Consider the following 12,326-nt stretch of genomic DNA (forward strand, 5'->3'; position numbering starts at 1 on the left):
CCAGCTGCCTCTGATGAAAAATTTAAATTGAAGATATTTTGTGCAGTCAGTTTTGTAAGTTCCTTCTTAATGTTGCGGAGCTTATGATCTCTACACTTAACAAGTGAAGTCATCCTCATTTTCTAATTAGAAATTGATTAAAAATACCTAAATAGATGTGACTTTAAAATCAGAATTTGGGTATACAAGATGATGGACCACTGTTTCTAACAGAACTGGTACATAATTATTGTGAAATTTGGTGTACTCTGGTATTTTGCTGTCACTCAGCAAATAACCTCAGTCATCGCTGTGGAATTAATTGAATAGTACATCAGTACAATCAATCGCTGCTCAATCTAATTAAAATTACAATTAGCTGGGAGAAAAATAGTGTGAAGAACTTAATATGGTTGAAAGTGAAATTTTCCTGACTCCATCAGTCATAATTGGAATTGCTGAATGATTATACATAACAGAAAAACTGAATACCAGACAGCATTATAAAAATCAGTGGTCAAATACAATTATTACATTAAAAAATATCTGGAAACACTGAATTCTTAAATCAGAGATTAAGAAAATTTTTAACTATACAAAATCATAGCTATGGGTTGTTAAGTGAAATAAAGTAAAATTTATTTTAAATATTGATTGTATCACAATTATTTTAAGGAACAAACTTTAATAATGACAAAGGAGCCATGAAAAAATAGCTTTCAAAATACAATTAGGGCTATCTTGGTTTTGGGTAGGGCTTTTTAAAGCAGTCCCTTTTTTAAGCTGCTATTGCAAAGACAGCAACATGGCAATAACAACTGGCTGAGCATATGTAAACTTGGATCTGCATCACTACCGTTCTTTTACCTGATCTCTATTACATACAAAAATTGTCTAGAGACAGAAAAAATAATTCAGAAGTCAGTGTTCCTAGTCTTTGTTTTTCAACTGTCACCCAAGTGCTGTATAGCTTTGGCTTAGTCAGGAAAGCTTTGATAGTTTAGGGTTCTTTGGTTTAATATGATTATAGTAATAGTTCACTGGGATGATGAAGAGATGGATAATTTGTAGAGGTAAAGCACAGAGGACATCCTATACAAGTGGTATATTTTAGCATTACAGCTTGCAGCAGCAAAGTCAGTCCTGATTTAGCTTACAAATCCAGTACCCAACTGAAATATACCAGGTGCTATTTTTTCTTCAACAAATTTTGGGAGGATCAGTTGTGTTTGTAGTTTTGACACTCATTTGCCAAACATCTTTGTCATGCTAACCTAAGTCACTACATGTTTATCTGTAGCCTGTGAAAATAGATGGACATGTGCATCAGAGTACTCTGGATAAACACTTGAGTCATTGACACCAGCCAAATACAGGACCAATTTTCTACTCAGCAAGAAATAGTCTATTCCAGACCAAAGGTCTGCATGGTTCCTCAAATTCCAGTGTAAAATATTGCAGTTCTTTCAATGGCAAAGCTCTCCTGAGTGGAGATTGCTTGCCATAGCTGTGAATGCATGCCAGACAGGAGGCACAGCGCTGTCCAGCTGCCATACGAAAAAGTAGCAGTCCAATCAATGAGTTATTTGACCCAATACTAGCAATCATGTCTGTTCTAGGTTTGAAATCACCTACACTTTGACTTTCTGTGGAGCTCAACCCTGCAGTAACCTGTTCTCATGGGATTTAAAATGTGATGGGTGAGGTCCCTAACTGACAAGGCAAATTGTGTAGGCAAACCTAATCACAGCTAATTTACTTTGTATTGATACTGGTTTGTCATGATGTTCCTTTTGCAGATCGCTCAGGAAAAGACCATTTCCTCTGCCCTCACCCTGAGGAACAGTTTAATTTACCTTAGGAGTTTCCCAGCAGACCACAGGGAGCCCTACAGAGGGTCAGAGCTTGAGGTCAGTTGCATTTGCAGCCCCCCTTAAGGGCCCCCACCAGCACAGCTGTAGCTGGCATGCCTCCCCTTGCCAGCTGCTTCAGAGCTCCCGTGAAAGCCTTGGGAGGGAGAAAAGCTCCTCACTGTGGGAGGGTGGGTGGGAAAAACAATAATGGGGAGTGGTTGCATTCTCCTCATTCCTGTCCCAAACCTCCTAGTCATTGGGTCCTCTCCACTGAAATACCCCCGGGAGGGGAATTCCTGGGAAGCATCCAATCCAGAGAGAATGAAATGTGCCTTTATGTTGACATGCTGTTGTTCATGTTGATCTAAAGATGTTACAAATGCTGTTTTGTGCTGGTCCCCACATTGCTGTCTGCCTGTTCAACACATCACCTCACAATGTTATGTATTTTAATTGTATCTTCCTCTAACAGGTGCCTAACACTGCACTGCCTTGTGCTTTAGTGTCAGTAACTTTGAAATTGTTTACGGAAAAGCTCATGGCTCCCACTGATTTCATCTGCTCTTGCAATTTCACTATGAGTCATCCAATATGGTGTGTACTTTGTTTTACTTACAAACCAAACTGCCTGAATTGCATCTTTAGTTAAGTTGTCTCAGCTCCCTTCAGGCAAAAAAGTACAAGCAAATAAAATTTTCTTGCTCTCAGAGCTGTGGAGGCACACTTGAAAATGTTTTTACTTCTTTACTCTTTTTTTACTAGGAGGTAAATAAAAGCAAGCCCACCATTGCATTTTTAATAGTGCTTATTTTGGGTCACAAGTTACGTGCACCAGAAGTTGGTAGTTCTGGGTGTTTTCCACCCTTGGGAAAATAGCAGTGTTTTAACCCCTCACAGGTGTTACAGCATAAGCTTGGTGAACGTTCATAAAGTGCTTTGAGAACCACAAAGGTAAAACATTGAAAGAGCAGGCTGCTTCCTAGGGAGTTGCCTTCAGAAGATGAGGATTCAAGGGACTTGCTGGAGTCTGGAGCCTGATGCTCAGGCGAGTTTGCAGTGCTTGACTCCCTGAGCTGAGGATGGGGAGGGAGTGGTGTGGTGAGAGAGCCTACAGTACCTGAGGCACTTTGAGACAGAGAGGAAGGGACTCAATGTCTCAGGCACATGGTGGGATTCTTGTGGTGTCCTGCAGAGGGCCAGGAGTTGGACTCGGGGTCCTGATGGGTCCCTTCCAACTCAGCCTATTCTATGATTATATGATTTTATAATTCTGTGATGTGAAGCATCTACCCATTTATATTTCAGCCTTAGATGGGACTTGACATTTTAAGGGCTGTTGGGAAGAAGCAGCAGTCCACAGTGGAGCCTGGAAGGACTGCAGAGGGACTCTGCTGAGATGGATACAACTGCCCAGTCCCCTTCTAGCCCAGAGCTTCACTTGCTGCCTCTAGAAGTCAATCTCACACTCTTTTTCCAAAGCTGAGCCTATTGAGAGCACCAATTGCTGTGAAAATCCTTAAGCTACACTTGCAAGGAGGGTGTTTTTACTGTGGTTTGTTGAAGCCAGGAGGTCACTGAGTGTGCACAGCCCTCTCTGAGCAGGGATGCTGTTAACAAGCAACATCAGTGTTGATTTTAAGAATAACACATTCAGGTGCAATGGGCAGGCTAAGGGAACATAACGTTGTTTTTCCCACAATTTGGCTAAAAGTGTCATAATTATGTCCATTACTTTATCAGAGTTGTTACCTTTGCAGTTGTAAACAAGAAAGGCTCGCCAATTTTCCACTCAATGGAAAAGTCCTGTATGCTTTGATAGCAATACCCCAGAGACAGCATATAATGGAAATGTTGTCATGGAGTGCCAGCTCAGAAACAGAGGAAAATGGCTGAAGAATTAACTCTCAAAAGACATTTTTCTTTCCCACTTTTTCTTTTCCTATTTTCCTATTTTCTTTTTAATTTATTCTTTCTCTCTTTTTCTTTCTCTTTAATAATATGCATATTAAAAAAGGGTTTCAATCTCAAATAGGCTTGCATGTGGTTTTTGCTGTAATGTAAAATTAAGACATATGGCAAATCTGCTTTTCAATTGTCATTTCTCAGGTTCTTCCTGCTTATGTCTTCAATGTAACATTCTACGTAAGCAGAATAAAGTAGCTTGAGGAGCATATCTACCAATTATTTTCTCTCAGTTAGATGAATGCTGTATTGGTTTTATGTATCTCTAGCTCAAATTGTGGTCTGCTTATGAGCCCTCATCTTGCAGTTCCTTGCCTTCTAAAGGGCAGGGTGGACAGAAAGGTCTTGGTAAGCTTGATCTCTGCTGCCTACATGTTGAGCTAGTGCCAAGGATGAAGCAACCTGTCGCATTTAGAACTGTGTTTTGGTTGCAGTTCTTTGCCTGCAGCAGTGCAGAACTGTGTGGGGTTGACCAGTGTCACCTAAGAACTCCTTAAATCAGATTAATTATTTGCTGACCAACAATAATTGATTATCTGAGACAAAGGTTAACATTACCCTAGACATTTGTGGTGTCTCTAAGGCTAATTCCTAGATTAAATCATAAATGTTTCTGCTCTGAGAGAAAACATTTATTCAAAGCTAGGAGAGCATGTATCTAATACAAACATGTCCCCAGGAATCACCATTTGAGCTATGACTGTTTGTACAGGTGTTTATTCTTATATTACTTAATCTTTTTTTAATTAATTTTTACTGGTCTTCTTCAGCAGTGTGTTCCTTGCAGAGCACACATGGAGCCTGTGGACACAGGCACCAAAGTGTTCAGCTAAGGACAGAGAAGAGAGGCAACATGTGCCTCTCCTCCTTTCCCAGTTTTGCATCCTGCTTATACCAGCTCTGGCCCTAACTGGACCCTCCCTTTGACTCACTAGTGTGGCATAAAGCTATGTAGGATTTGCTGTTGTTTGTTTTCTTCCAGGTTGTTGAACTGAGGTGACTCTAGTACAAAGCCAGCATGTGAGTGCTGGTGTCACCATAAGACACAGAGAGAAACTCTGTGGTGTCAGCGTTGTGAGAGATGGGTGGGACCTCCATTTTTGGGGTCACAAAGTGGTTATTTGACTCCCTGGGATTTGTGATACAAAATCCTTGGGGCAAAGGGATCAGAATATGAACATTCTCTGCCAGCACCTTCTGCAGGAAGCAACCTAGCACCAAGAAACGGTGCATGAGCATCTCTTAAAAATCCCATCCCTGTTCCTCTGGCCAGCATGAAGGGATCCTGAACTTGCTTTGCTGACTAGGAGATAGAGATCTCTGGATTTTACTGACTCCCTCTTTTCCATGTAAGTACCTGACATATTATGCAGTGGCACTACACACCCTTTTTCCTGCCCCATGAATTTGCCTTTACCTTCAAAAACAAAGGTGGAGCATATTCATAGCCAAAGCTGCTCCATAACCACTGCTTCCTCTGTGATGTTGGATCTGTGCAATGGCTGTGTGCCAAGCCTACTGTGACAGGCCCTTAAGGCAAATAAGTGATGTATTTTTGGGTTGCAATCACAACCAGACATGACAAGAGTATCAGGGATGGTCCCAGACACGTGCAGGTGCAGAGCTGGCAGCATTTAGAGACTTACGAAATCAAACAGGAAGGTATGGATTTGCAATGTTGAGTACAGGAATCTTAATAATGCATAAGCCTTTTTTTAGTCACTTAAACCTTTCATTGGGTAAGCCCTAAGCAGCTCATTAAGTTGCAGTCATACAATTGGGAAGCTGAAGTAATGTCATGTAGAATCTCTGCCCCCGCACTGTCTCACCTGAGCAACTACAGGAGTGCAGTGAGTCATCTTTAGCCACCTAAAAACTACTACTGCAAACTATTTCAGGGCTACTCAAAAAGTGTATGTTCATGACTTGCAAGTGATTGAAGAATTGACATTCTAATTCTCCCTAATTTTCATGAACATTCATTTACTGCTAGAGCAGGTGTCTGATTTCCTCAGATTAAATGGATAGATGTATTTAGACAAGAAAAAAATCTACTATATCTGCTTTAGTTTACAGATTTTTATGTATTAGGAACAAATCCTTTATGTACATTAGGTGGAAGTTGATTTTATGAAGAAATAAAAGTCTCCAAGTCTTAGGAAACAGCATTTTGTTATTAAGAATTACGAATAACAAACAGCTGCAGAAAGGAAGACAGAATCTATATTGGGAAATTAGTGGAAGACTGCAGTCAGGGAAGAGAGAGGCTGGGTGTAGGATTAGAAAATTAATTCCTCTAACTCCTCTCCCACAAATAAATCGGTGGGACGTGGTTGACCCTCATTCTGGTTGGGAGAGACAGCAGGCAGTAATCCTATCCCCTCCACACATTTTCTTTTGCTCCCAGTTACACCCCTGACCCCAGAGAGGAGAAGCCCTGACTCACCCTGCCCCGTGGCTGCTGCCAGCCCAGGCAGAGCCAGACACAGGAGCATCACCTCCACTTTCAGCTCCCAGACTGAACTGCATCTTCTACATTTACTTGTTTGCTGTTATTCCTACATGCTCTTCCCAACCTTCATTTTTCAAGGACGTGGATATATTCTGATCCAAATTATTTTGGTGTATTTAATAACACTTCCATTCATTTTCTGCTTGCTAAATGAACTTGCTAATCAGTATGTCCAGTGCAGGAAAGTGTTCAAGGGGGATGTTCACACTAGAATGACATAAAAGAAATAGAATGTGTGCAAGAAGTAATTTACATGGGCATATTTTTAGGTTATTTTTTCCCCTGTTACAAATGATGAAGTGATGCTATTTAGACTAATTGAGTATGATCACTGATTTTTTCATTTTCATGAAATCTGAGGCGATAAAATATACCTTCTGTGAAATAAAACCATGAACTGCAGATACATCTCATGCATCCCAGGCAGGAAAAGAGAGAAGTCATTTCTACATTGAGTTCATGTACTGGACTCCTGCATCTCTTATTCATACACAAGAAAATTTTGCCTCAGGCTTAAGTGCTCACTAATTCATACTTTAGGCTTATGAACCAGGTCTAAAATGTTAAACCTATCAATTAGAATAAACATGGTCATGTTGAAAACCTAGGTCAGAACATCACCTGGACTAGAGCTGGCACTGTACCATTTGCAACTCTATAGAGGTGAGAATACAAGCATAGGTCATGTCCTCTGGATAACTTTAAATTACAGCCTTGCTCAAAGCAACAGTCTTTTCTTCATGATTTCCTGTAAAATATTGTCTATACCCATAGCTGCATGGGAGCACTAACAATACAATCACCATTGCAGCACAAATTAATTTCTGAATAACTGTCTCATAAGAAAGTCCTCTTGGAGAGGAAAATATAGTTCAATAGGCAAAGTCCACTGCATTTGCACAAGGCCAGAGTGCTTGGGCTGCGCATGCAGCTGGAGAGTTGTAATCCAAATCCTTTCTGCACGTGACTTGAGCGTGCTCAGGGCTGCTTTGCAGACTTTTAAGTGCAGTGTTTCCCCGAGAAGGAGTGAGCAATAGGCTGCCAGACTCGGTGCAGCCAGAGTGAGAACAGGTTTCTTCAGGCGCCAAGCCCAGCTGTCCGTGGGCGAGCAGGCGTCCCGGCATGGGACTGCAGGGGACAGGCTGCCAGAGACACAGCCTGGAGGTGGAGGCCAAGCCACTGGGGAGCTGCAAGGGCCCTGGCATATTGACTGACCCTCAGAAGAAACATTTTACCAAACTTGATTCTGGTGAAAGGTAGGTGTCCCTTTGTTCAGCAGAGCCGCAGCACAGCCGGGCAGTGCGGCTGAAAAGTGTCCTCAAGGAACAGCAGCGCACTGCAGCCAAGCTGAAGGGGCAGTGAGGGGCTTCATGGTAACTCTGTACCATGGTTAGGCCAGGGTGACTGCAAGGACGGCCCTGGTTGACCTTGACTGCAGTCTGTCCTCTGGCTCGGTCTGGGTGGTGTGATTAATGCAAGTCACAGTGTGGCCAACCCTGCCTTGCCTACAGCTAAATTGCACTGTGCTCGTGAGGGATGTGCTACTAAGTCCCTAGGAAGTCTACCTTTCCCCCAGCACACAGAGCTTTCTGTGCAGAGGTCCCTGGCCTTGCTCCCATCTCCAAATTCCCCTCTACAACAGAGTGTAGCATTTGGGGAAAACCCTTCTCTGTGTCTGTGTGTAGGAATGGTGATCCTGCACATCCGCCCACAGCAGCATCGCTCCCACACACAGCCCGATACTCACAGTGCAGATGGAGTCTGAAAACACACAGGTAAAACAACCAAAATAAACCATCCTCTCTAGTACTGATATATCTCTTCAGTTTAGTCTAAACCACTCAGCCAAACCACAATATTTTGAGAAAGAGAGCAAATGTAAGTACTCGTGTCCTTATAGCCAGTAAAACAAAATAAGTGCAGCAGACAGCCAGTTATAGTGCACAAACAGTCCTTTGGGGAAGACTTCCCAAGCCAACCATTAAATTCAACACATTTTTCCCCACTCACTCAGGGCTCCTAAAGAAGGGGTTGAGCTCCAGGGATGACAGAGGAACTGAGGAAACGAGATAAAAAAGCTACTGAAATTGAATTTCCTTGTGGAGTAATTCTTCCATAAGCTGCATAAACTTTTCTTACTAAAATACTCTGGGGTGCACAAGTTTTTACATTACCTGTGTCACTCTGGTGGTAACCTTTGTCTATATTGCGACTTTCTCAGAATCTCAGAAAATAGATGGTACATTTTCCATATTATGTATCATCTTGAGCTAGGCAACACTTGGGAACCATTAAACCATTCCAAATGTTTGCAGATACCAGAGTCTTAAAAAAACCCAAACAAAATCCTCAAAGTCCAAACTCCATCCTTCCTATTCCCCCTCCAATTGTGGCTGCAATTATTTCAAGTTATTATCTAAAGAAACTCTGGACTTTTTGGTGACTTGACTATGAACATCTTTTCTTATCACTGCCTAATGGGTTCTACCTGAACAGACCACATATAAACAAGTAAAGAAAGTAATGAGGTAATGAGAAAAGTGTTTAGGGCACTCAGGCTGTAGAGCCTCAACCTAAATATCAGCTATAGTGGCATTATGTAGTACTTTCAACATATACAGTTCTATTCATTGCTGAAATCTCCCAAAAGGCAGGTATACTTTATATACAGCTACATTTAGGACAAAGAAATTATAGCATGCAGCTGTTAGGAGACTTGCCTTTGATCAAAAATGAATTCATTATCAGAGATGAAATTCAATACAAAGCTCCTGATTCCACTGCTCCCACCCACTGTCTCAACAAGAAAATACAAATACTTTTATATTCATAAAATAAGAATCAAAATTATTTTGCTTCAAGTGCTTTTGATGTCTCAAAAGTATTAAAAAAATAAACCCATCCTTCAATTTCTAAGTTTACCCATCATCTAAACAAATGAAAATATCCATCCTATAAGTGTTAACCTTACACATTTGTTATGCAGCAGTGTAGGGATTGATAGCATCAGCTCTTGACAGGTTGAGATGGGTGAATTCTTACCTTCTTGGTCTGTCAGAGCTAGCCTTTGGAGAGTTGGTTTTCAACCTCACTTTCCTCTGTTAAATGAACAACTCAAATCAGATGGATTGCCTTGAAAGAAATTAATTTATTTTTTCTCTGTGAGACTCATATATTTACTTTCCATTCATGAAAGAAAAAATACCCTCTAAATAAAAGCAAAAATCAAAATAAGAGAACACAAGCTGTGATTTATTCAGTCCAGCATCAGAGAATCAGTTCTCCAGTCAGAAAGGAAGACGGAGAATTTAGAAACAAATTTGTCCCTTTCATTCAAAGACAAGACCATGAATCAGTACTTGTTTACGTACAATCTGTCTTGCTACACTCTGTGTAGAGGAAGTGCATTCACCCACACATCGCTCCACCTGACCTGTTCTTGTTCAGGTTTCATGTAGAAATGCCCTTGACAACAGCAATAAGTGGAACAAAACACAGTTTTGTAGTATTTAAATTGTTTCATTAAGAGTGTCAATTAAAAAAAAACATATACCTTAAATTTTAACCTGCTGGAAAGAAAGAGGATAAAATACATCACTCATATAGATTTGTTTGGAGTTTTTTTCACTCTTTAGAGCAGCCTTCAGCCCTGCATCTATGGAGTTAATTACCTTTAACAGAATTTTGCTATCCTCTCACTTTTATTCTTAAATATAAAGTTTTCAATCATAAATTAAGACTGCCATAAACTGAACCACAGGCCTCAGCTTATGATTATTGCTAACACCAATAATTTAAAAAAATCTCTGCTGTACTACAACAAATCCCACAGCCTTTTAAGTTGATGGCATGAATAATCTGTGAAGTCCCCTATTTAAATTTTTTACTAACATTGCCTCCAAGTTTTGAGAGCCTTGAGAATTTAACAGGGAAGTTTCAATTTATTGCAGCCTAAACATGTTTGCAAGAAAGGAGTAAGAAGAGTCCTTGTATAAACAGCAGGGATGGCTCCAGGCTGTCTATCTGATGCTTTCACAAACCTTGCAGCACCTGTTGGTGCTTACAGGGGCTAAAGTCCCTTCCACTCTGCTTTCCCTCCTCTCCTCACTCATCACCTCTGCTGGGTGATTAAAGACAATACTCTCAATAAAGTATTGTCATTGAAAATGCAGGAAATATAGTGGAACTAAGGGTCCAAGTGCACTTTTGGTCCGCTGACCTAAAAATTCCAACCAAGTCAAACTGATTTGTTTAGAGGATGAAGAGATTTATGTTGCCAGTGCTGGCTGTGAGCATACTTCTATAGTCCTGCTGGATGGCTCCTGAATCACCCCTGAGCAGCAGCCCCAAGAATATAGCTTGAAGTGAATTTTACAATTAGAACAGATATATTTAACAGCATCTGCAGGTATAAAAACAGTTGTACTGAGAGAGGGAGAGAGATGCTTTTTGTTGTTATTTTAAAGGAAGTGATTTTCTTTGTTGTACATATTGAAGAATGTACCAGAAAAGGCACCATCCCCCTAAATTCCTCCTACATCTTGCAATAAGGGACAAAATCAGTTGGAAAATAGTTTTAGGGAAATATGTGAATAATGGTAATACTTAAATAATTCAGTTCTCTGGAATGATTTCTGAAGTCTTTTTCATATCTTAGTGAAAACAGTAACAACGACTTTTGCTTAGAGATGAGAACTGTGACATTTAAATCAAGATGTGACTCTGATAATTTCCAGCTTCTCCTACTTTGGAGGGCACGCTTTTGGCATGGACAGAGATTATAGGAATTGTAATAAATACATATATTTAAAACATGTGATTTGTAGACTATTTGGCATCTATAGCAAAGCAAAGTCTTTGGGAAAAAAATTAAAACCACAGATGAAAACACAGCTCTTCTGCAAGATTTCCATCTCTGCAGGATCTGGGGTAAACACAAGAAGTTTTTATCAACTACTCTGAGATGCAGATGTAAAGGAAAGGAGTGGAGCAAAAGCATGTTTTAAAATAGACATTTCCTCAGAGAGACACAGTTGTTTGGATCACAATATTCTGGCATTGATGCCTGGGGACAGGAGTCAGCAAACCTCCAGAGCTCTATTGGATGGCATCTGTAAAACAGATAGAGTATAATACACCCACATTTGGGCAGGGAGCTGAGCAACAGATGCCTGTATGGTAAAAGCTCCTTTTGCAAGGTTGAGTGACAAATGGCCACATGCAAGACCAGCAGTACTATCAGAGCAGAGGAGGGTAGGTACAGCTTCATTTCTTCCCCCACAGCTCCATCCCTGTACATAAATGTGAAAAAATGAAGACTGTGTCCTCAAAAGTAGTCTAATACAAGAACTGCATTTGTAAAAACTGTATTTACAGAGAATCTTATTAGAATTTCATTCCCCAAAGTAAAAGAGTAACAATATTACAAAAATAAAGACAGAAAGATGAATTGGAATAAAACACTTGGGTGGAAATACTGAGCTGTTGCCATGACTAATGGGAACTAATTTATTTACTTATACATCCTTTGTAATCTCATTTTCTCCCATGTGACAGCCAATGACTCATTGTTTGTTTACTGATGAAGGAACCATACTTTCTGAAATCTGTACCAGGAGGATCTTCTCTGGACAGTCTGCATTTGTCCCACACCCAGAAGTGGGCTGAGCCTTCTCTGCAGTGCCCATTCAGGAGGTTCCTCCAGACCCATGGGCAGTAAGCCTCAGTATTTCAGGGCAGGGGGAGGGGGAAGAGAGGCACACATATAGGTGCTGTCTGTAGGGACTGCTGTGGGCAAATGAGGCAGCTTGGGCTTTCTTTACTTTTCCCACAGGTTTTCCCAGTCTTGGTTGTTCAGGAACATTCTGGGCAGAGAAATATGTTGGCAATGCTGCTGGAAAAGTGGTAAAGGTGATAGTTTGTAGACAGTTCTGGTATGCTCTGTCTTCTGTATTTCTGGACTTGACATGTACTGGTTCAGGCAACACTACCAGGAAATACATGTGGGGAGTTGTTTGCAT

General features: G+C 40.8%; 1 protein-coding gene across 1 annotated transcript in view; it reads left to right on the forward strand.

Annotated features, from left to right (window-relative positions):
* Positions 1 to 1,822: 1,822 nt before the first annotated feature.
* The window catches only part of FHL2 (four and a half LIM domains 2), a 134,376-nt gene continuing 123,872 nt past the window's right edge, over positions 1,823 to 12,326 (forward strand). Inside the window, exon 1 of the mRNA XM_058045410.1 lies at positions 1,823 to 1,889. The gene's annotated coding sequence lies outside the window, so the exon portion shown is untranslated. The remainder of the gene's footprint in view (positions 1,890 to 12,326) is intronic.

This window comes from Melospiza georgiana, chromosome 2, assembly GCF_028018845.1.
Source record: "Melospiza georgiana isolate bMelGeo1 chromosome 2, bMelGeo1.pri, whole genome shotgun sequence".
Lineage (NCBI taxonomy): Eukaryota > Metazoa > Chordata > Aves > Passeriformes > Passerellidae > Melospiza > Melospiza georgiana.